Raw genomic sequence first — 23,370 nt, forward strand, 5'->3', positions numbered from 1 at the left:
ATTAGGGAAAGAGTTCATGCAAAATCTAACCACATTGTAGCTATTTTAAATTTAGCAAAATTTGTCTGGAGTTAACAGGACATTTGGAGTCGCTTTTAAGTAAGACATGAACTTTGACTCTTTGTCTTGGCTGGCTTCTCAATGATGATATTTCTTAAAATAAAATCACCAAAATTAATGTGCAGATGAAATAATGATAAACTTCTCTGAACTTTAGATGCATAGCGTGATCTTAATTGCATCAACGTGAAACAGTGTGTCTTACATTTTTTCAAAAGCAGTTTTAAAGTGCCTTTAATTTAATGCATTGACAAAAATTTTCATACTGGATTAAAATAAAAAGGAAATCCATAGATGTATCTGGAAATTTAAAAACTTAATACCAATACAGTTTATGTCTTGGCCCTTATAGGTCATTTTCTAATTTATATCTGATAAATCCAATAGCTAAGGCAGTGGTTTAAAAATCTTGTTATACATAGCACTCAACTAGAGATCTTTAGAAATATTGATGCCTGGGGTTCCTGGATGGCTCAGTCTGTTGAGCGCCTGACTCTTGATTTTGGTTCAGGTCATGGTCTCGTGGTTTGTGAGTTTAAGCCCCATGTGGAGCTCTGTGCTGACAGTCCAGTGCTTGCTTGGGATTCTCTCTCTCCCTCTCTATCTGCTCCTCCTAGTCTCTCCCCCCTACATTTTTTTTTTTAACGTTTTTTTATTTATTTTTGAGACAGGGAGAGACAGAGCATGAATAGGGGAGGGTCAGAGAGAGGGAGACACAGAATCTGAAACAGGCTCCAGGCTCTGAGCTGTCAGCACAGAGCCCAACGCGGGGCTCGAACTCACGGACTGCGAGATCATGACCTGAGCCGAAGTCGGACGCTTAACCGACTGAACCACCCAGGCGCCCGTCTCTCCCCCCTACAAATGAATAAATAAACTTAAAAAAAATTACTGATGTCCGGCTTCCAACCCCCCCCCCCCCCCGACATTCTAATGTAATAGGTATGTAATGTGACCTGGAGATACCAGGAGTTTTAAAAGTTCCACAGGTGATTCTCAAGTGCAGAAAAGAGTGGGAACCACTGAGCTGAGAGGTGCAATATTGAAATTTAAAGATTGGCACAGAGGGCACTTGGGTCCAAAATGTATCTGAGGAAAGGAGAATACTTATTTCTTTTTCTTCCTTTATTTTTTGGATAAAGCTAGAAAGTCAGAATCATCTGATGGAAGTCAGAATCACACCCTGAGTACTTGGTAGAAATGGTGTCAGATCCTCCGATTTAGATTGGCCTGTGGTGGGGGCAGGAATGTCAGGTGATTCAGTGCAGGGTAATCTGCAGATCAAAGTTTGAGAAACTTGTAGGTGCTGCTGCTTTTACTGACTTGACAAAACCAACAACAAATAATCCAGATCTCTTTGGCACACAGAATTGTATATGTGGAAAAGGCTGGTGAATGGAGGGATGCCAGATTTTCTGAAATATCAAGGGTCATCACATTTTCTGTCTTCTTTTAGGGCTCTGTAGGAGTCAGACCAAGGTTTTTCTTTTTCTTATTTTAGAAGGAAATTTAATTGCTTTGCTGAGCTTTTCTGAAGGGAGAATCAGACAAGATAGACCAAATAGAAATGAAAAACAATTTTTATTGTGGTAAAATATACATTGTATAAAATTACAATGTAGGAATGTTATTGCATCATACTCTTTCATGAGAAATGTAGTCTACAGAGACTTATTGATTGGCCTGGAAAATACATAATTTTGATGTTTCACATTTAATAAATGGCAACAGGGAAAATAGTGGCAGCCTGTTTAATCACTGACAGTGATTTTATTCAGAAGGAAAATTTCACTAGAAATGTATGGTCCTTCAGAGCATAGCACCTAAAACAGCATGGTGTATGTGTATCTGTGAATGTGCCTGTGTTTAAAAATTAATAAAAGCATACAAAAATTATTTTATGGTCCCTTTAAAAGCAAGCAAAAAATAAAATGCTATAAAATATTCAAAGTCCTTATATTAAACTATTTTGAAATTTCATTTTCAGAGCAGCCTTCAGGTTATTGTTATATTATGTAACATTCGTGTTAACACGTTCCTGTTTAGATTTTTTTACTGCACATTCTTTGCAGTTATGTCTCTTCACATCATTGAAAATTAGAGAAAACCAGACAATTCATACATAGTGGATAAGTTGTCCATATTTTTCATTCTCTTCAGCATTCTATATCAGACTTCCTCTTGTGTGTCTATTTTAATTTTGTGGTTAAGGAGTATGTAGGTATTTTAGAAATTTGAAAATTTGCATTTACTGATTTTTGTTATAGTTATAGCTATTAGAGGAATGGCAGTTGTGATTTTTGTTTTTTCTTTTAGTATTTGAAATCTTTAGCAGCTCACTTTTTATAGATTCTATCTTGTAGTTAATAAGATTGTACACTCTGGTGGTCAAGGCAATATTGATTAATATTTATGAGACTATAGAGTGACATATAGTATCTTTAAAGCTCTAAAGATTTGTGGCAGTTTATACTTTAAAATCTGTCCATCCTTTCCAAATTATTACTGAATAAGATAACTAAAATGTGAAACAAATCTGCAACTGGGTGGTCCTTCTTTCACTGACTAATACACTTCAGTTATCTTTAAAAGTTTGTTATATGTGGGGCACCTGGCTGGCTTACTCGAGTGGGGGGGCTTTTGATTTCGGGGTTGTTGGTTCCAGCCCCATGTTGGGTGTAGAGATTACTTTAAAATCTTTAAAAAAAAAAGTTTGCTACATGTGATTGATTTATTAACATTTCATTGGAAGTATTTTTTCAAATTTAGAAACATTTTGCAATCTGGTCATTAGAATCCTAATCCGTAATACCTCAGTGTTGCACACGATGTTCCAACATTTCTAAAAAGTTAGCAAAATGCAGTTTAATTTTAGACTTCATGATTTGTGATATCATGTCCATGCTGAAGCATTCTGAGGCATTAATTCAGCTATAGCTATGGAATATGTATTTCATGATTGCAACAGTTAAAATTAAAATAGGACTATGTTTTAATGTTTTTATATTCTGGCTAAACAAGAATTTAGTCATAAAAGCAAGATGTTTACATTATAAAAGAATGAGAAAGCTCACTCAAAGGATTTTGCTGGTAGTTCTGGAAGACAACTTATGCAAATTTTTTTTCTGTAAAAGCATATATTTTTGTTAAAAAGGAGAAGCTGTAAAATTAAAAATTTTGAGGACATTACTGAAAACAGGCTTTCCATATTGAAGACATTTCCAGAATAGAACAAGGGATGATACAAATAAAACTAAATTTAGAACGAATAAAAGGAAACTCTAGTAAAAATTGGCATATGATATTTCCTACAGAGGGAGGCCATAAGTAAGACACTGAATACATTTTTAACAAGTTAATTACTCAATTTTTGGAGGAAAGTTGGTATGAGGGGATTTTTATAACCTTTATCATAGGTAAATTAATCTTTTAAGATTATATGGAGAATGTAAGTTGCTGGCATAATATTTTACTGTGCTACTTTTTTTCCTCTTATAAACAGAATCGTCCAGTCTGGTTCAAGTTATAACAAATATGTGAAATGAAAGTGTAAGAATCTGAAAAATAGCATACTTATTTCAGATAAGTTTTTGTAAGCAAAATTCCATTAAAATAAGTTCATAAAATGGATCCAGTTTAACCTGTATTAATATATAATTAATTGTTTTCCTTAAGATTTTTTGTTTGTTTATTTAGGGTAGTAAAGGTGGAAAAAAAAGAAGGGAAGTGCCTTGATAATTTTCAAGTGTTTTCTTTAGAAAAAGAAACAGCGGTATATTGGCAAGAACAGTGGATTGGGGTCAGAAGAGCTGACTGGTATTAATTAATCAGATGTTTTATTAATTATCTTCTTGACTATGATAATTTATAAGACTATATCTGTCTTTCTCAAGGAGATGTGAAGATTAAATTCAGTGGGAAACTAATTCTAGTGTATTAGTGTTCTGTAAACTGTGTCGAACTTAAGCTTTTTTTTTACACACAGATGAACTCTCTGTAAAATAGGCTAAGTTGCATATGTCTGTAACTGTCTTCAGAAAGGTATGTGCAAACAGTCAGTCTCCTGATGTTAGCCTGTTTTTCCCAAAAATGGTAGCACATTATTTGGCACATGTTAGGTTCTCTAAAGCATCAAATCACTGAATAAAAATTAGCATATTTATTTTTTAATTCACTGAGGATAATTAGTTTCTTTGGGTGAATATTTGCATATATTCATTTTTTGGCTTATTGTATTCCAGGTGTCAATTTTTCTCAGCTAAGGTTTATTCTTTTAGAGTAGGTATGATATTGAACTGTGAAAACAGAGTCTGGTGTTCTTAAGTGATGTTAAATTTCAGAAATCCTAGACTATAAATACTAGGAAGAGTCATGACAAAATTTTTAAACCTTTGCATTATTCACTTGGAAAAGTGTTTTAAATAAGGCTTAAAAGAACATTTGGGTTTTACCAGATGTTTTTATCTGCGGCTTGAATTTAGCAACTTTTGGCCTACTTTTAGTGACAAAAGTGAGCTTAGGAACAGCTAGCAGAATGGTTTGGAAGATGCAAACTGCAGGTATTATGCCGTATTACCTCTGATACTGATTCTCGTCTGTAAGTATACCAGGGTAGTTAGAATTTTATCATGTGGGAAAATACATACAAGTAGCATAATAGCATATGTTATCATTCTGTATTGATGGCTACTATAATTAGTAACTGTTTAATTTCCTTGGGTCATGTAATTTTCAAAGCTGATTTTGGGGTGGGTCTGGCTAACAGAGCAGGGTCTTATTACATAAGTCTGTTGTCAACTCTTTGCCAGCCTCGTGGAATAAGAATTTGTATTTCTGTAGGCTAGGAAAAACAATAGCATCTGGGTATAATTAAAATGGATATGGGGAGAAACCTATATGGGAGTAGCTACTGTTATAATGATACATTGTATACTTTCCCTGTTGTGGCATTTATGAATTAGGAAATGCATTTTATCTGCCTCTACTTTTTTTATATCTCAGTGTTTTTTCTTAGAATAGAGAGACTTCAGCATAGACTGTTTTTAAAAATCTCTGCGTCTAGTGTGGGGCTCAAACTCACAACTTAGAGATGGAGAGTTGCACGCTCCACTGACTGAGCCAGCCAGGCGCCTCTAGCAGGGAAAAGTCCTGATGGGGTTTCTAGCTCACAGATGATGGGCTTTGGGGAAATAGACTTCTCTCTTCAGAGATGTGAAAAGGAAGAGAGTGAGCAGGACCAGAGATAGAGGCAATCATCCTTTTGCCCATGACTTAATATGCTATGTTCTTTTATTTATACTCTCTGCCTCTGTCTCCAATGGGAATGCTCCCTCTCATTCTCTGCTTACAGAAAAACAAGCTTCATTTTTAAAATTGCAAAAGTAATACCTGCCTCTTTTATGTATTTATTTAATTTTTTACTTTTTATTTTTTTTAGATTTTTTAATGTTCTTTTTTGGGAGAGAAAGAGCACGAGTGGAGGAGGGGCAGAGAGAGAGGGAGACCCAGAATCTGAAGTTGGCTCCAGGCTCTGAGCTGTCAGTACAGGGCCTGATGCAGGGCTCTAACTCGAACGGTGAGATCATGACCTGAGACGAAGTCAGCCGCTTAACCCAGTGAGCCCCCCAGGCGTCTCTGAAACAACTACTTTAGAACACATCCATGTGTCACTTTTCTTGTGCCTATAACAGTATAATGGTATATCATTTTCCTTTTTTTCCTGCATATAAAAAAACATGAATACTTAACAGGGGTTTTTTTTTGGTAACCAAAATGCAACTATGTCATATCTATCATATTTGCTTTTTTTCATTTACTTGGAGAGTAAATCCAATCAGAACCTATAATTCATCCAGTTCTTTTAAGGAGTATTCCATTGTTTGGATTTGCCATAATATTTTTTTATTAAAATTTTTTTTTTAAGTTTGTTTATTTATTTAGAGAGAGTGCTCTTATGCAATCATGAGATCATGACCTGAGCTGAAATCAAGAGTTGGACACTTAACCGACTGAGCCACCCAGGTGCTCCCGGATTTGCCATGATTACTTTACTGTTTCACTATTAATAGACATTTAGGTTGGGTTCTTCTATTGTAAACATTGCTGCAGTAACATCACTAAATATTTTTGTGCATATGTGAATATTTCTGTAGATTTCTAGAAATGGAATTGGTAGAGCACGTGCACATTTAAAATTGCAAAATAATCTCAATTGCCTTTTTTAGAAGTAAATTGAACTCTCTCAATAGTAGTGAGAATACACATATTCCCATATCTTTGCTAGTTGAATATCATGAATCTTTTACATTAATTGCCAGGCTCATAGGTGAAAACTCAGTAGCTCCTTTTGTTTTTTAAGATGCATTTCAGTATTTGATTACTAATGAGATCGAGCACTTGTTAGTCATAGTTGTAATTCTTTTTAAAGATCCATCTCAAATATATTTTCTCTGTGAGGTCTTCTCTAATTCTTCTCCCTTTCTCTAACTCCAGGCAATGATTTTCTTTCTCTTCTCTGCCCACATAATATTCTCTGTTGTAAGTTATTAGAATCATCACGTATTATGATTATTTACCTCTTATATACCAGACCGTGGGCTCTCATAAGGTTGTGACCATGTAGTATTCATTGTTTTTCTAAATTTTGGATATCAGTTTATTGGAAATTTGGGAACTAAAACTAAAACTAGTTTTTAGGTAATGGGGCATAAATGTTTTAAAGGTAATTTCTTTTTTTCCTCTTAGTTTATTTGACATAATAATTGACATACAGCACTGTATAAGTTTAAGGTACACGACGTAATGGCTGGACGTAAATGTAGTTCTGTGGTATCATCTTTATGTCTCTGCCCGGTGTCTAGCACAGAGCCTGTATGTAGCATTTAGTATTTGTTTAGGAAGCTTTATTAAATGGTTTGTCTGATTCCAACTGGGAGTCTATATGTAAGGTGTGCTGTCTTCTTTTTTTTTGGGGGGGGGAGGGTTGGCTCTTAATGGTAATGGTTCTAGGGCACCCCTTTGTTTTACAAACGAGGAATTAAGTCTGAAGTCTAAGTCTAATGTCTTATCTGGTTAATGAGATATTTTTATTTCTTTATCATACCCCACGAGGTGTTTTGAAACAGCACAGCTCCAAACAGGGTTACTTATGGTCAAGGACAAATACTGATTTCTACTAAGATAGATGGCAAGCTTTTCTCAATTCTTACAGATTAAGCCTAACCAGTGGGACTTTTGCCTGATAGTCTTGGCTTGTAGCCTTAAACCAATACAAATTATCCAGACTTCATTTGGCTCCTTCCAAAGAATTATGAGTCTTATGACACACTAGACATAGACTTTTCTAATTGCTAGCACTGGCTGACTCTTGAGAGGCCTGATGCCTTTTCTTTTAGAGAACTCCTAAAACCTGTCCTCTTAGCCACTTTCCCATGAAGTGATCCCACCAAATCCCATTTCATTATTGCCTTTTCATGTATTGCCCAAGATACAAGTCATTATACACATCTCTTCTCACTCTTGTTCCCTCACCTGTTCTTCCCTTCCTTTTCAAGTATTTCTCACCCTTGTTCTAAAGTTAAACATAATCACTTGCATCTTCAAATTCTTTGCTGAATGATACTTAAAAAAAATTTTTTTTTTTTAATGTTTATTTTTGATACAGAGAGACACAGAGCGTGAGCGGGGCAGAGGCAGAGAGAGAGGGAGACACAGAATCAGGAGCAGGCTCCAGGCTCTGAGCTGTCAGCACAGAGCCCGACGCGGGGCTCGAACTCACAAACTGCGAGGTCATGACCTGAGCCGAAGTCAGACGCTCAACCGCCACCTAGGCGCCCAATGTTGAATGTTACTTTTATCTTTGTTTAAGTAGTAACACCTGTCTTCTTTTTTTTTTTTTAAAGTTTTTAATGTTTATTTTTTGAGAGAGAGCGCAGGAGCAGGGGAGGGGCAGAGAGAGAGGGAGGCTCCAGGCTCCGAGCTGTCAGCACAGAGCCCGATGCAGGACTCAAACCCACGAACCGTGAGATCATGACCTGAGCCAAAGTCGGACGCCCAAGTGACTCAACCACCCAGGCGCCCCAACACCTGTCTTCTTCTTAAGGGAGAGCCTTCTCTAGTGGAACTTGTACCTTCTTTTATTCTCTACAGATCCCAGTTAGGAAAGGATAGGAGGCGGTTTCCTTGTTATCTTGTACTACAAGGTAGTACCTTGTAGCAACAAGAAGGTAAGACCTTCTTGTTAAAATTGCCGTTGTTGAGCCTCATGTAGTTGGGGTATCCTGTACTTGGGGTCTCTGCTTGCTCATCGAATTCACAGACTCCTGACTCAGTGTTCCTTTCCGTGCAGGGCTGTGCCACCATTCTAGGTGAATCAGTGTTAATGTGAATAGAATACCCAGGAACCTGGCTTCACAGTTTTCTCATCTTTAGTGGAGCTCTTCACTTAACTCGTTTACTTACTCTCATGAAGCTACTCTGGACCTTACCATTACCTGAAATCAGTGTTACCTTTGAGATCATTAATTGAAACATCGTGCTCCTGAGCTCTTACCCTTTTATTAAACGTATTCATTGATGCTGTTGAGGTAATAAGCAGGTAAGAATCCATTGTCCGTTACTTCAGACATCTTGCCGGGATTCTCGGTTTCCTTGCCCTGTTGAATTTCTGTCGTATGCATCTGCACCTAGATTTTGGATTAGTTTGTTTCTTTGGCCTGCATAAAAGGTTATTTGTTGAGCTCTGATGGAGAAAAAAATTACTACGCAGATTGGTGGTTCTGTGAATTTGTGGTCTCTGTTTCTTGTAAGAGCTGTCAGGGTGGCAGAGCAATTCTGTCATTCTCCGTAGGGTCTGTTTTAAACATTCTTTTCTTTCTTTGAACAAAGTATGCTCTACAGATGGTCTTCTCCCTTCATGAGAAAATAGAAGCCATCAAAGGAGATCTCTTAAATTTCCTGTTACTTGACTCACAAGTTTATCTCCTCTGTACCATTTGTTCTTCCTTTTCCTTCTGTTACAGTGCATGAGGTGTCCGTCATTCTGTCTCAGGCTGATTCTCCAAGTGTGTTTGGATCTCATTCTCTCCTTCCGTTGCTTAATTCTCTTTGTCTTTCATCTTTCTTTTAATTTGGATTCTTTTTCATTTGGCTGAACTTGTTCAAATGTGTCACCTAAAACAAAAAAAAACAAATGACCCCTAGAAAGAAATCTCGATTCTTTCTACCTTTTGCCCCTTCCCCTCAGCAAAACAAACTCTGCTGTCTCACTTTCTGTTCACTCCTTGGTCTGCTATCATCTCCCTCCCATCCTCTCCCATCACTAACACTGCTCACTGCAAGATCATGCTGATTTCCTTGCTGCTAACACCGTCATTTTTAGCAAATGTTCGGAAGTACTTGACATTTCTCAAATTGCCCTCTCCTCTTGGCTTTGATGATGTTACTCAGAGCATCTTCAGCTGTTTCTCTCAGGCTTTGCTTTCTCTTCCACTGCTAAATGGCAGCTTATTATTTTTTTACTCATTCTTTGACTCCTTAAGCTTGTGTCTATTTTGGGGACTTTCTTTATCATTTATATGTTGATAATTTCTGTTTTTCCATCTGAAAGCTTACCTCTGAGCTTTAGGTCGTCCTACATCAGCTAGGCATCTCCCCTTGGATATACCAGAGATACTTCAAGATCAACATATCCACAATATTATTTTTCCCCCTTTGCTTTCAGATCTCCTTCATTTCCTGTGATCTTAGACTCAGTAATGCCACTATCCATCTAGCTTGGATCAAGCCAGAAATCTGGCTATTTGGGTATGTCATCCTTGACTTCCCATTCAGTCAGTCCCCAAATCCTGTCAGTGTTGCCTCCAACATGTGATTTACTCCTCTCCCATCTGACTGTTACTTTCCCACTTCAAGTGACCATCATATTTTTCTTAGGTTGTTATGATATTCTCTTCCCCATTATTCTTTCCTAGCTTTCTATCCATTTTCTACTCTCCCACCAAACTACTTCTTATAAGATGCAGATCTAGTCATATTATTCCAAAATTCAGAGTACTTAAATAACTAATTTCCTATTTATTCAGGGAAAAGTTCAAAATGCTAATAGTTTCTTCAAGAGTAATAACCTGAGTTTTCACTTTTCCAACCCTATCTCTTGTAACTTCTCTTCTTCCTCCCAAATTTTATCCATATTAATAAATAACTTCATTTGAAGCTGCTTTCTTCTTATTTCCAAGTTTTTTTTTTTTTTGTTTGTTTGTTTTTTGTTTTTTGTTTTTTAAACATGTAGATCTCTGCCTGGAATGAAAGTACTAACCCCAACTATTACTAATATGCAGTATGTGGAAATACTTCTGCCTCATTGTCCTTAGTTTGGTTTGAACTCAGATTTTGGATGGAAAAGACAAATATGTATTTACAATGATATTTTTTAGAAACTGACCTAGTTATGTATTTAATTATAACAGATGGTTGGTTTATAGAAATCAAAAAGAGGATTTCCTTACGGGAGCGTTCCAAGTAGGGGTTGCCAGTGTGAACTCATGCTTCTTGTGAGATATCTGTTATGAGAAGTGCATATAAAATATAGCTAATGGAAAATGGTAATATAAATGCTGTACATAAAATTTTCTTTCAACTACAGAAGATAGATATTTTAAATTCTTAACGATAGGTACTTGAAACAGCACATTGAATACAGGGTCTTTTATGATATATCATTAAAAGTTACTGTGATGATACTGTTAGCAAGGTATGTAGTTCTCTTGCTTGCTTTCGGCAGCATGCATACTAAAATTGGAACAATACAGAGATGATTAACGTGGCCCCCGCACAAGGATAACAAGCAGATTCGGGAAGCACTCCGTATTTTATCACTATATTGCTGAAACTAATATAACAGTGTATGTTAATTCTACTGGAAATAAAAAAAGAGACATGTAGTTCTTACCATGTGCCAGGCACTGTTCTGAAGTGCTTTATTAATTTGTTAGATTTCTGTTTGATTTTCTAGTCACATCAAAATGACATGTTCTTTAAAAATATTCTTTCTTTAGAAATACTTAGTTTCAAACATTTAAAAAATATTATGACCTTCTAGGTAGAACAGTTACTTGCCCATTTTTTGCAAACAATGAAAAATGTGTTACCTGTCTGTGCTAAAGTCGTATTAAAGTCAGAAAGTCTGAGTAGCCTATACCCATTAGTATAATCTCATCAATTCTATGAGTAAAGGTTTTATTTATTCTGTAGTGAAAAGATTTAATGTTTTAACATTTTTGTGTGTTGTCTCACTTGATGTGACAATCTGTGAAATACGTAGGGCAGATACTATTCTTCCTATTTTCGTGAATGAGGACACTGAGGTTTGGAGAGGCTAAATAATTTGCTCAAAGAAATACAGCTAATAAATGGAAGAGCTATGAAAGGATCTGTGCTGTTAAGAGTTCTAAGGTAGTGTCCTTTTCTCATTATTATGCTTATTTTCTAAAGTACAAACTTGAAACTCTGTATAAGAAATTGGTAGCTGTTAGTTTTGGACAAGCTGGATGGTTATTTTAGAAAAGTAATTAATATAAAATGTTCTAACATTAAAAGGATTTCAGATTTTAGAGTATTTTTAAAATCAGTGATTGTTCAACTTTTTCTCCCCCACATCTTCTTAGGTTTAGGTTGAGCCTCTCCAAAAGTAAGTTGTGGGTTTTTCATTGTTTTTAATTAATTAATCTTTTTAATGTCTCCAAGTGGAGAGAATAATTAATTCTGTATGGTCTACTGGACCTTACTGGAGATCTACAGTATGATGGATAGTTCGAGAACAGTACATTATCTAATAATCCCTTCTTGTTTGTAAGTCTTTCAAGGGCTTGTGTGGAACATTTGAAGATGGACGTGTATGGAATTCTACAAATTAATCAATCTTACGATGATGAACCTGCAATCTGAATCCTAGACTTTCGTGTATCTAGTTTTCTTTTTGGCATGGCTTTGGCCTGTCCCCCCCCCCCGCCCACTGCCGGTGATAGGCAGTATTATCTCCCAAATTATTGAAAAGGATTACTATAAGGAGAGCTGCTCTTATTCTTTCTTTCAGACTGGTTTGCTGTCAGACTGCAGGGTAGCCAAGCGGCTCATGTAAATTGTGACATCTTCAGTTCTTCTCTTCTAGGTCTGGCTGGATAAAAGGAAATCGGTAATCATGTCTCTTAAAGTAAAAGGAGATGATGGGAATGTCTGTCTTTTTTTTATGTTTGGATAGCAGAATTAGGGAGAGGTTGGTGATGATGAGCAAGGAATTACAGTATCTTTAAAGCCCACTAGTGTTTGTTAGTGTAGAAACTGTTCGCTGATCATTCAGTGGAACATGCAACTCTTGAAATCAGAGGTTGAGCCCCACATTGGGTGTAGAGATTATTTAAAAATAAAATCTTAAAACAATATTTCATACCCATTAGAGAACAACTCTTCATTCCCTCCTCCCCCCCAGCCCCTGGCAACCACCCTTCTACTCTCTGTCTCTATGAATTTCACTACTCTCGGTACCTTATATAAGTGGAATTGTGTAGTATTTGTCTTACAGTATTTGTCAAAAGGCTCATTTCACTTAGCATAATGCCCTCAAGGTTCATTCATCCATGTTGTAGCATATGCTAGAATTTCCTTGCTAGATTCATATGCTAGAATTTTTCAAGTCTGGATAATATTTCATTGTATGTATACCCATTTTGTTTATCCATTTATTTGTAGATGGACACAGGTTCCTCCCACCTTTTGGCTATCGTGAATGATGTTGCTATGAACACAGGTGCACTGTATTGGAGACAGAATTTCAGGTCTTTTCAGAATATATCCAGAAGTGGAGTTGCTGGATCATATGATAATCCTATTTTTAATTTTTGAGGAACTACCAGACTTTTCCATAGTGGCTGCACCATTTCACATTCCCATCAGTAATGCACAGGGATTCTGATCTCTCCACATCCTTGTCAACACTTGTAATTTTAAGGTGTGTTTTTTGTTTGTTGTTTTTTTGTAGTAGCCATCCTAATAAGTATGAAGTTCTTCTCATTTATATTTATTTTTCTTCTGTTTGTAGGCTTAAATTGTTCTTTCTCGGGTTTTTCCTCAGGAAGCCTAAATTGTTGAATTTAGATCTTTTCTTTTCCTAAATTTTCATTTTTTTGTATAAATTTCTCTTAAATACTGCTTTTGCTGCCACCCACACATTTTGAGAAATTGTAATTTTATTTTTATTTAGTGGCACCTTAATTTTTGAAAGGTATTTTTGCTGTATATAGTATACTAACTTGCTAGTTTTGTTTTACTTTTGGTACTTTAAATATATCCCTCCACTGTCTTATGACTTGTGTTGTTCCTTTGTTCATAATTTTTCTTTTCTGAGTTTCTTTTTCTGACTGGTTTTAGTCAGTTTCATTATGATATGCCTTGTTTTCTTCCTGTTTCTTGTTTTTGGCTTTGTTTGAGCCTCTATCTGTATAGTTTTAGTTTTTACCAGTTGTAGAGAATTTCTAGCCCTATTCACATGTGTTTTTCTCTTCTTTTTCCCTTTCTGGTGACTTCCAATTGTATGTATATTAGGTTACTTCATGTTGGCCCACAACTTACTGATACCCACTTATTTTGGTCTTTTTTTCCCCTCTGGGTTTCATTATGGATAATTTCTGTTGTCATGTCTTCAAGTTCTGTTGTCTTTTCTTCTGCAGTTTCTAGTCTCCTGGTAACACCATCCAATGTATTTTTTCATCTCACACATAACATTTTTATCTCTCTAGATTTTTTTATTTGGGTCCTTGTTTATGTATCAAATGTCTCTGCTTAACATTTTCAGTGTTTTCTAAATCTCTTTATTTATTGTGGTAAATGTGTGTAACATTAAGTTTACCATACTTGAGTGTACAATTCGGTGACACTAGTGTTATGTTCACAATATTGTGTAACCATCACCACAAACGATTTTTTTTTAAAGCGGTTTTTGTTGCTGTATGTGGTTGACCACATGAGTAGTTTTGGCTTACAGAATGTGAACAAAAGGGGTTTGTGAGTAGCGTCGAGGCAGAGTCCTTGTGGGGAGCTCGTATCCTTTTCTTGTCATCTCTTTTTAATGGCTGGTGTCGGTGCTTGTTATCCGTCATCAGGAGGTGGAAGCAGTGTATTCGTGTTGATGGCAACAAAGCCGAGGAGCCGTATTTCTGATGATCATGGGAGCTACTGTATCCACGCTTAACTTTCTTTTCTTTTCTTTTCTTTTCTTTTTTTTTTTTTTTTGAATGGTACAAATGGCCTTTATTGTTTGTAATGGGAAGTGAAAGAGAGGAGGGGATATGACGGCTTCAGCTTCTGGGGCAGTTCCAGAGATTACCTCACTGTCCTTCGAAAGGACCCTTAACTGTTTTAAAGCAGACATAAAGGCACTAAGGGGCATTTTCTGTCACTTGCAGCTGACCCCAGTTCAAACTGATACTTAAAAATTACCATCATTTCTTTTATATTGTCAAAGAGGTAGGTTTTTAGAAATAAGTAGCAAAGGGCAACTTGTTTTTTTAATGGCTTTAAAAGATTGACAGTTACCCTTCATTAGAATTCCTTTTATGTATGTGCTTGTGTTTTACAGACATTTTATTTCTTTCATGTCTTTTTCATCACAGTCCTGCAGTGTTGTATTATTGTCTCTGTTTATTGATGTTATTGAGGTTTAGAGAAAGAAGTTATGTAACTTGGTAGTAGTGATGGAGTTCATATTCCCTTTCAAATCTGACTCCAAATCACACTTTTTTCACTAAGCGGTACCTTTTCTAATGCCTCTCTTTTACATCTTTATTTCTGAGACACTCTGGTTGGTAAATTAATCTAGGAGGTACCCTGTGCAAGTGACTAATTGTTTCAGGTCACTTATTTCTTTTGCTTATTAGTGAAGAATGAGAAGTTAAAATAAACCTCCCTGAATCTCCAAAGTTGAAAACCACTGTAAACCCTAGACTAGTAGTAATTCAGTCTTAAAGGTTTCTATCACACATGATGGTTAATTCTGAAGGCCTCAACCTAGCCTTTGTTTAAGTCTTTCAACTATGCTAGTGTCTTCACAGTTAAAGTGTAGTTTTAGGTATGGTTAGCTTTAAATTACTGCACCTATGATCTGAGGAAAACAGGTGGAATCTTCTAGTCTATCCTAAGTTTCTGAATTCATTGGGAAATTAAAAAAAATTTTTTTTAACATTTATTTATTTTTGAGAGACAGAGACAGACCATGAGCAGGGGAGGGTCAGAGAGAGAAGGAGATACAGAACCTAAAGCAGCCTCCAGGTTCTGAGCAAGCTGTCAGCACAGAGCCCGATGTGGGGCTTGAACCCACGAACCGTGAGATCATGACCTGAGCCAAAGTTGGGTGCTCAACCAACTGAGCCACCCAGGTGCCCCAGAGAAATTTTGATGCATTTTTGGTTTTCATTCTTATTACAGTATTTTGTTATTATATAATAGTGTTCATAGGACAAACACATCACATCCTAGGAGCTAAGAGTGCCAAGAACTACTTGAAATATATGATCATATAAAACATTTACGTCTTAAAGAAATTTAATTTTTGTAATCTGTTATGACAAAATATTTTTAAAGCCTGGGTGTTCCAGAACCTGTTTAACCTGTTATCTCTTAAGTGCAATGAAGACTGATTGCATACCTGAAAAAGAAATTCACTGATGGAAGAGACAGATGCCAGAACTATTGAGAATAAGTCCTTGTTTGTGTAACCTTTTAGTTTGTTGGGTCTTTCCTTTTTTTGGAGTACAGGAAATTAAACGCTATGGAAGAATTGGCATTCCCAGCTGGTCACATGTTCACTGTGCTATAGAATTTCTTAATGCTACATTTATAATTTTACAAATCCGGCATGATTTTTCTCTTTAGTAATTGACAAACTGTAGATTTAAGTTTAACAAAGAAAATAATTTAAAATTGGTAATACTATATATATAAATGTATAATTCTGAATGTTCTTCAGCTGTGAAGATCTACTAACCATTATCTTCTCTTCCACTTACCTCTGTTAATTGGATACATGTAGTATTTTTTTTCTTTTTTTTCTTTCCCAGTACTTAACCTACTTTTTCAGTTCCTCAAGTATGAGTGCTACCAGTTGAGAGTAGTCTTACTGAATGGTTCTTTTCTCTCTCTCTCTCTCTCTCTCTCTCTCTCTCTCTTTTGTTATAGTTGACACACAATGTTACATTAGTTTCAGGTGTAAAACAGAGTGGTTCGACAATCCATTCTATACACTACGCAGGGCCCACCATGATGAGTGTAGTTACCATCTGTCACCAAACAAAGTTGTTACAGTATTATTGTCTATATTTCCAACGGTGTATTTTTTTTTTTTTTTTTAATCCCTGTGACTTATTTTATAACTGGAAGTTTGTACCTCTTAATCCCTTTTAAGAGAGCTTTCTTACAATGCGTCTAAACACGCCTCTGGCCAATGTGGTAGCCATTAGCTACAAGTGGCTAAGTTATAAACTATTAAACTAATTCAGTTCCTCAGTTGCAATAGCCTTATTTCCAGTGTTGGGTAGTCACATGTGGCTGGGGGCTACCATATGGGACAGCACACAGAGAGAACATCTTTTGAGTATCTGAAATGCAGCTAATCGGATTGTGTGTGACCTGAAGAAGGTACCCAATGTGATTTTTATTATTTTAGTTATGTTGTTTAATAATGTAATTATTAGTCTTAATTTCTAGCAGAGGTCATTTGGAAAAGTAAGGTCTTTCATATCTCTCAAGTCTTTCTTACCAGTCTACATTTCGATGAAACTTTTCTCACTTTATTTGCAGGAAATTTTCAGTGTCATTATACAGTGTTGCTTAGTTAACAGACAAATAGGATTTGCTCCTTTTAAATGGCTTGCCAGAAAAAATTATGGTTGTTTTTTTAGATGTTTATTATATTCCTGATTATAGGAGTAATATATGGTTATTATGGAAAATTAGAACATGTAAAGAGTAAACAATAAAACCTTATAACCACCCAAAGATAATTACTCCTACCATTTTCAGGTTTTGTTTTTGTTTTTGTTTTTTTGCTATTTTCCTAATTTTAATTTTGTCTTTAATATGGTAGCATAAGGATTTTCCTATGATACTGTTAATTTTTTTCTTAAACTTTTAAACAAATGTACTACAATACTGAATTAAGTGGTTTCCATCATAATTTGCTTCACCATGCCCGTTGTTGGACATCATGTTCTGTGTAATAGTGCTCTTTGTTTTGTAGCACTGATTACAAGGGTATGTTCTATAACTTGAATATAATCCTTTAAATTTTGTTTTTTTTTACGCTTTATAATGTGTATTTGGTTTAAATTTATGACTTCTACTAGAGTATAAACCACTTGAATTTAAGGACTGTGTCTTGATTACCTTAGATCTTTTTTGCAGTAAGACAGGATATAAATAAAGTTATTTTAGTTACATTTGTATTTCCAATTTATAGCACTGTGCTTGGCATGTAGTCACTCATTTATGTTTGACGAATTGAATTTAGATAAGTGGCTCATCCCTTCTCATAGATTTTTGCCTGTAGCTAAGAATATGTATGAAATTTTAATAAAAGAATAATTCAGTTTTTTGGACACATTCCTTGCCTTTAGGGACTGTAGTCTCATTTGTAATTGTTTTCCTTTTTTCACAGCTCTTTTCATGGGAGAAAGTTTTTGGTTATGCCATTTAAGGAGATGAATAATTTTTCAAGGAATTCATATTTGAGCATATTTGCCTGGCTATATCACTGCCACAATATGGTTTAGCTATTTGAAGAACATCTTTAGTGGCAAACACAAAACAGTGAATCATGGGTGCTGAGATACTGGCCAAATTTAATTATATAGCTTTGTAACTTTTATAAGTTGATTTCAACCGTGTTCTAATAAAAGGAAACATGAAAAGCAAAATTAACGATATGTATAGTTAATATTTTGTTTTTGTTTTTGTTTTTTTTTAATTTTTTTTTTTCATCGTTTTTTATTTATTTTTGGGACAGAGAGAGACAGAGCATGAACGGGGGAGGGGCAGAGAGAGAGGGAGACACAGAATCGGAAACAGGCTCCAGGCTCCGAGCCATCAGCCCAGAGCCTGATGCGGGGCTCGAACTCACGGACCGCGAGATCGTGACCTGGCTGAAGTCGGACGCTTAACCGACTGCGCCATCCAGGCGCCCCAATATTTTGTTTTTTAAACTTACTGGATTTGATGATATAAAATGTCGAGGATATGAGTCCTTATTTTATGCATGAATATAGTGTGCTATATTTTGAAAATTATATTAGTGCCAGCAAATGTAGTCCTTAACCATTCATATGATATTTTAAATAGTACTGTTTCGTAAAAAGCCAGTGTATGCAAAGTCTGAATCAAATTCCTTTATAGAACATGTAGACAAAACACATAGTCAAAATTGGTATAAAGAGAGCAGCAAATCCAAAGGCATTTGTGGTAATTACTACATTGAATGATGAGGAGAGCATCATTGTTATTCTGAAATGCAAATTATTGACTAGATAGTTTTTTCAGAATGTATTTTAGTCAACAGTACACCCTTTTCATATTTATACATTAATACATTTAAGTCTACTTCATTCTTCTTAATATCTCTACAGTATTCCGTTAGATGTATTTTTTTTTTTTTTTTAAGTAGGCTTCATCCCCAGTACAGAACTGAACTCAGGGCTTGATCTCACAACCGTGAGATCCAGGCCTGAGCTGAGATCAAGAGTTGGACTCTTAACTGACTGAGCCACCCCATCACCCCTCCATTGGCTGTATTAAAAAAATTTTTTTAGTGTTTATTTATTTTTGAGAGAGAGAGAGACAGAGCACAAGGGGAGAGGAGCAGAGAGAGAGGGAGACACAAAATCTGAAGCAGGCTCCAGCCTCCAAGCTGTCAGCACAGAGCCCAGTGTGGGGCTCGAACTCACAAACCGCGAGATCATGACCTCAGCTGAAGTCGGGAGCTTAACCAACTGAGCCACCCAGTTGCCCCCCTCCATTGGATGTATTTTAAATTATTTATCCATTACCTGTACTGAAGGAGTTTTGAGTCGTTTTAATTACTTCTAGGTATCAAAAGATATTCTTACAAATACATATTTATGTATTTATGCAGGTAGTAGGAAAAAGCTAGCATTTATTTTTGTTATTTCACACATTTCAATTAGTGTTATATAACCTTACAATAAGAACAAAATAAAATTTATTATTATAATGAAAAACTTCCTTTAAAAACTTGGTTAAGTATTTGAGGGGAAAAAATGAGAGTATTTTCTCACTTTGTAATATGCACCAAAATAAACTCCAAATAGTCAAAGGGGATAAAGGCAAAATGAAAAACGATAAACAATGGGGCACGTGGCTGGCCTCAGTCAGGCATGTAACCCCTCATCTCAGGGTCACGAGTTCCAGTCCCATGTTGGGCATAGAGCTTACTTTAAAAATAAAATTTAAATAAAGAGCTGTTATCTTAAAAAAAACATAAAATGATTCTGTGTACATGCCCATTTGATTTAAACATAATTGATAAGAAAGCATCTATAGAGAAAAAAAGTTTTTATTTGCTGAAAATGAACAAAACTAAAAAGTTAAAAGATAACAAACTGAGAAAAAACAAATGACTAAAAAGGCAGAACATGCACTGATATTCTTAATATAAAGAACTTCTAGGGGCACCTGGGTGGCTTGTGGGTTAAGCATCTGACTCTTGATATTGGCTTAGGTCATGATCTCATGGTTCCTGAGGTCAAGCCTCAAGTTGGACTCTGTGCTTACAGCATGGAGCCTGTTTAGGATTCTCTCTCTCTCTCTCTCTCTCTCTCTCTCTCTCTCTCTCTCTCTCTCTCTCCTCCTCCTCCTCCTCCTCCTCCTCCTCCTCCTCCTCCTCCTCCTCCTTCTTCTTCTTCTTCTTCTTCTTCTTCTCTCTCTCTCTCTCTCTCTCTCTCTCTCTCTCTCTCCTCCTCCTCCTCCTCCTCCTCCTCCTCCTCCTCCTTCTTCTTCTTCTTCTTCTTCTTCTTCTCTCTCTCTCTCTCTCTCTCTCTCTCTCTCTGTCCCTCCCCTGTGCTCATATGCTCTCGCATGCTCTCTCTCTCAAAATAAGTAAATAAACTTAAAAAAAAAGAGCTTATATAAATTCACCTTACAACCTTAAATAGCAATAGAAAAATGTTTTAAAGGATTTAGACAGTTCACTAAAGGCCATAGTTGTATCTAATCTGTCTGTTGAATTCTTTCTTTTTTTAATTGAGGTGTTGTTGACATCCAATGCTACCTTAGTTTCAGGTGTGCAGCATAGCGGTTTGGCCACTTTACATGGTACACTGTGCTCAGCCCAAGTCTGGCCACCAGCTGTGATCCTAGAAGGCTCTCAAGGTGCCATTAGCTCTGTTCCCTGTGCTGTACCTTTGATCCACGCGACTTAGTCCATACCCACAGAGCCCGTACTTCCCACTCACCTTCACCCCTTTCTACTGAGTCCTTAATTTTCACTCATTTTGTTTTTAAGTTTGAGAGTTTTCAATCATTTGATTATTTGATAAAATACCGGTTCTCTGCTGAAATTCTCCCATCTCACTTTGAACACATTAGTAGCAACAACTTTGAGGTTTGTGTTAAATTTCTGAATTTCCCGTGGCTCTGATTTTTTAGAAAATTTTCTTCTGGTTTTATGGTATTCTAGTTTTATCTTGTATGACTGCTAATGTTTGCTTGACTGCTGGATATCGTGTGTGGATAAGATGCTTAGATAATTAGGTAATGTTAACTTTGTTTAGGGAGATTTATGTTTTCTGTCGGTCAGGTTTGAGACACACCACCTTCATCTACTCGATGATTGAACAGATTTGAGGTCGATTTTCAATCTTTTGAGGGTTGGTTTGTTTCTGTTTTTTCTTTATTTCTGGGGTGTAGCCCTTTAGCCTGGACTTTTTCTTTGTGAGTCCCCAATTTTAATTTCTGTGTTCCCAATCTGATGAGAGTTCTGGAAGCTTTCTTCAGCTTCTCAATTTCTGAGCTGCAGCGTTGTAGTCAACTTTAGGTTTACAAATACTATTTCTATTGGAAATTAGAATTTGTTTTATAAATTTGGATTTCATTCACCTTCAGAGAACCAGTTTGGTTGTAAGATAGATGGGGTCATGTGTGTAACTTAATTAATGATTATCAAACCATGCCTATTAATACATTTATATGTGTGTGTACACACACATACATAGTTGTTCTTTTTTGTGTTTCATTTTTTGAAGTATTGGGTTGAATTCAGATATGTTATTTAAGAATTTCTTGAAGATAATGTTTTCTGTCTTTGGTATCTGTATTATTTGGTGGCATAGGAGAAAAACAAATTTGTCAAATGAGATGTTAGTGATTTGATCACTCCATGTGTGGAAACCATAAGATCATTTTGCAGATTTTTGGGTTATACTTTTTTCTTAAATACAAACCATTTGGTATGTTTTATAATACTGTAAACTAATTGAGATCATTGTGGTTAGTTTAATTATAGTCTCGGTAGTTTCTCGAGGAAATGTGGTAATAAAATCAGAGACCTCAGTTATATATGTCCCTTGGTTTGCACTATGGACTTCCTTTGAATATGAGTTGACTTCCTTCCCTCCCTCCCGGAGAAAACTTGCTTTCTTTGTGTATTTATCGTAGTTTTCAATCAAGTCTGATACAATTAATTCTTGTCTCTCAGCGTTTAGAGCGTTTAGACTGTATTTTCCACGTGCTGTTGGTAAATATTGTTGTCTTCGCTGGCTGCATTCGTACAGCTTGCTTTCTGATGGAAACCCAGTTTGCTCACTAAGCTGCTCAGAGGGGGGACATTAGGTCATTTGTTTATGCTACAGACATATTTATTGAAATGATACTCCAGAGCTATCAAATTAACACTAGAGGTCTTTTTACCTATTTCAGTATACTTGCTGTGATTGAGAAAGTGAACTTATTTTGTAATTGTATCTTAAGTCCTTTGTGTCCCAAGGACTTTGTGTACATTGGGTCTAATAAATATGTGTCTATACCGTGCCAGGTCCTGGATTAGGCCCTGGGAATGCTGCAGTGAACAAAACAAAAAGTCCCTGCCATCAGTTTACATTTTAATGGGCAGTCATATAATAATAGTTTAATTGTATATAAGATAGTGATTTATGATAAGGAAAAAAAAAAGTAAAGCAAGGAGAAAGATGTGAATATATATAGTGTTGACAGTTGAGATAGTAAGGCTTCTCTGAAAACTAAAAACCCAGTGGAAGTAGGAGAGTTAGCCATGCAGATACATGGATGTGATCATTTCAGACAGAAATAGCAAATTCAAAGGCTTTGAGTCAAGAACATGCCTTGGTGTGATTTTTTTTTTTTTATTTTTTTTTTTGGAAACAATTTTCCAATTTAAGAAAAAGTTTTCAAAACTTTTTTTATCACCTTGCTGAGATCCCTCATTCAAGTTTTGTTCATTGCCCAAATAATGTTCTTTAGACCAAAAGGATCTAATCCAGGATCATGCATTACAGCCAACCCTCATGTTTCTTTAATCTCCTTCGATTTGGAACGGTTTCCCAGTCTTTCTTGATTTTCATGCTGTTCACAATTTTGAAGGTTATAAACCGCTCATTTTGTAGAATATCCTGCAATTTGGGTGCATCTAATGTTTTCTGATGATTAGAACCAAGATAGGTATTTTTAGCTGCAATTTCACAGAAATGATGTTGTGTTCTTAATGAATCCTATTTTGTGGTATACAATTTATCCCATTAGGTAATGTTAATAACTTAGATCACTTGATTAAAGGTGATGTCTGCTGGGGCACCTGGGTGGCTCAGTGGGTTAAGCATCTGACTTCAGCTCAGGTCATGATCTCACGGTTTGTGAGTTCAGGCCCCGCTTCGGGCTCTGTGCTGACAGCTCAGAGCCTGGAGCCTGCTTCAGATTCTGTGCCTCCCTCTCTCTCTCTGCTCCTCACCTGCCACAGTCTGTCTGTCTGTCTGTCTCTCTCAAAAATAAATAAACATTACAAAAAGTTTAAAAAAAAAAAAAAGGTGATGTCTACCAAGTTTCTGTTTACTCCCTCCTTCCTTTGTAACTAATAAGTATTTGTGGGGAGATACTTTGGGACTGTGTAAAATCATGTTTCTGTCTGTTCCTGCTTTCACCCATTGGTTTTAGTATCCATTGAAGTTTCTCACCTAAATTAATTTTTACTGTGAGGATTGCCAAATACTGATATTCTGATTCAATATTTCTTCTACATTTTTT

The 23,370-nt window shown here is 36.0% G+C and overlaps 1 protein-coding gene and 1 non-coding gene across 3 annotated transcripts in view; both read left to right on the top strand.

Moving 5' to 3' along the window:
* The window catches only part of ROCK2 (Rho associated coiled-coil containing protein kinase 2), a 137,385-nt gene that overhangs the window by 14,650 nt on the left and 99,365 nt on the right, over nt 1-23,370 (top strand). The gene's annotated exons all lie outside the window — the stretch shown is intronic.
* LOC122237470 lies at nt 10,828-10,931 on the top strand. Its single transcript, XR_006216084.1, has one exon. It is a non-coding gene; the product is annotated as a U6 spliceosomal RNA (small nuclear RNA).

Source organism: Panthera tigris, chromosome A3 (genome assembly GCF_018350195.1).
Source record: "Panthera tigris isolate Pti1 chromosome A3, P.tigris_Pti1_mat1.1, whole genome shotgun sequence".
Taxonomy (NCBI): Eukaryota; Metazoa; Chordata; class Mammalia; order Carnivora; family Felidae; genus Panthera; species Panthera tigris.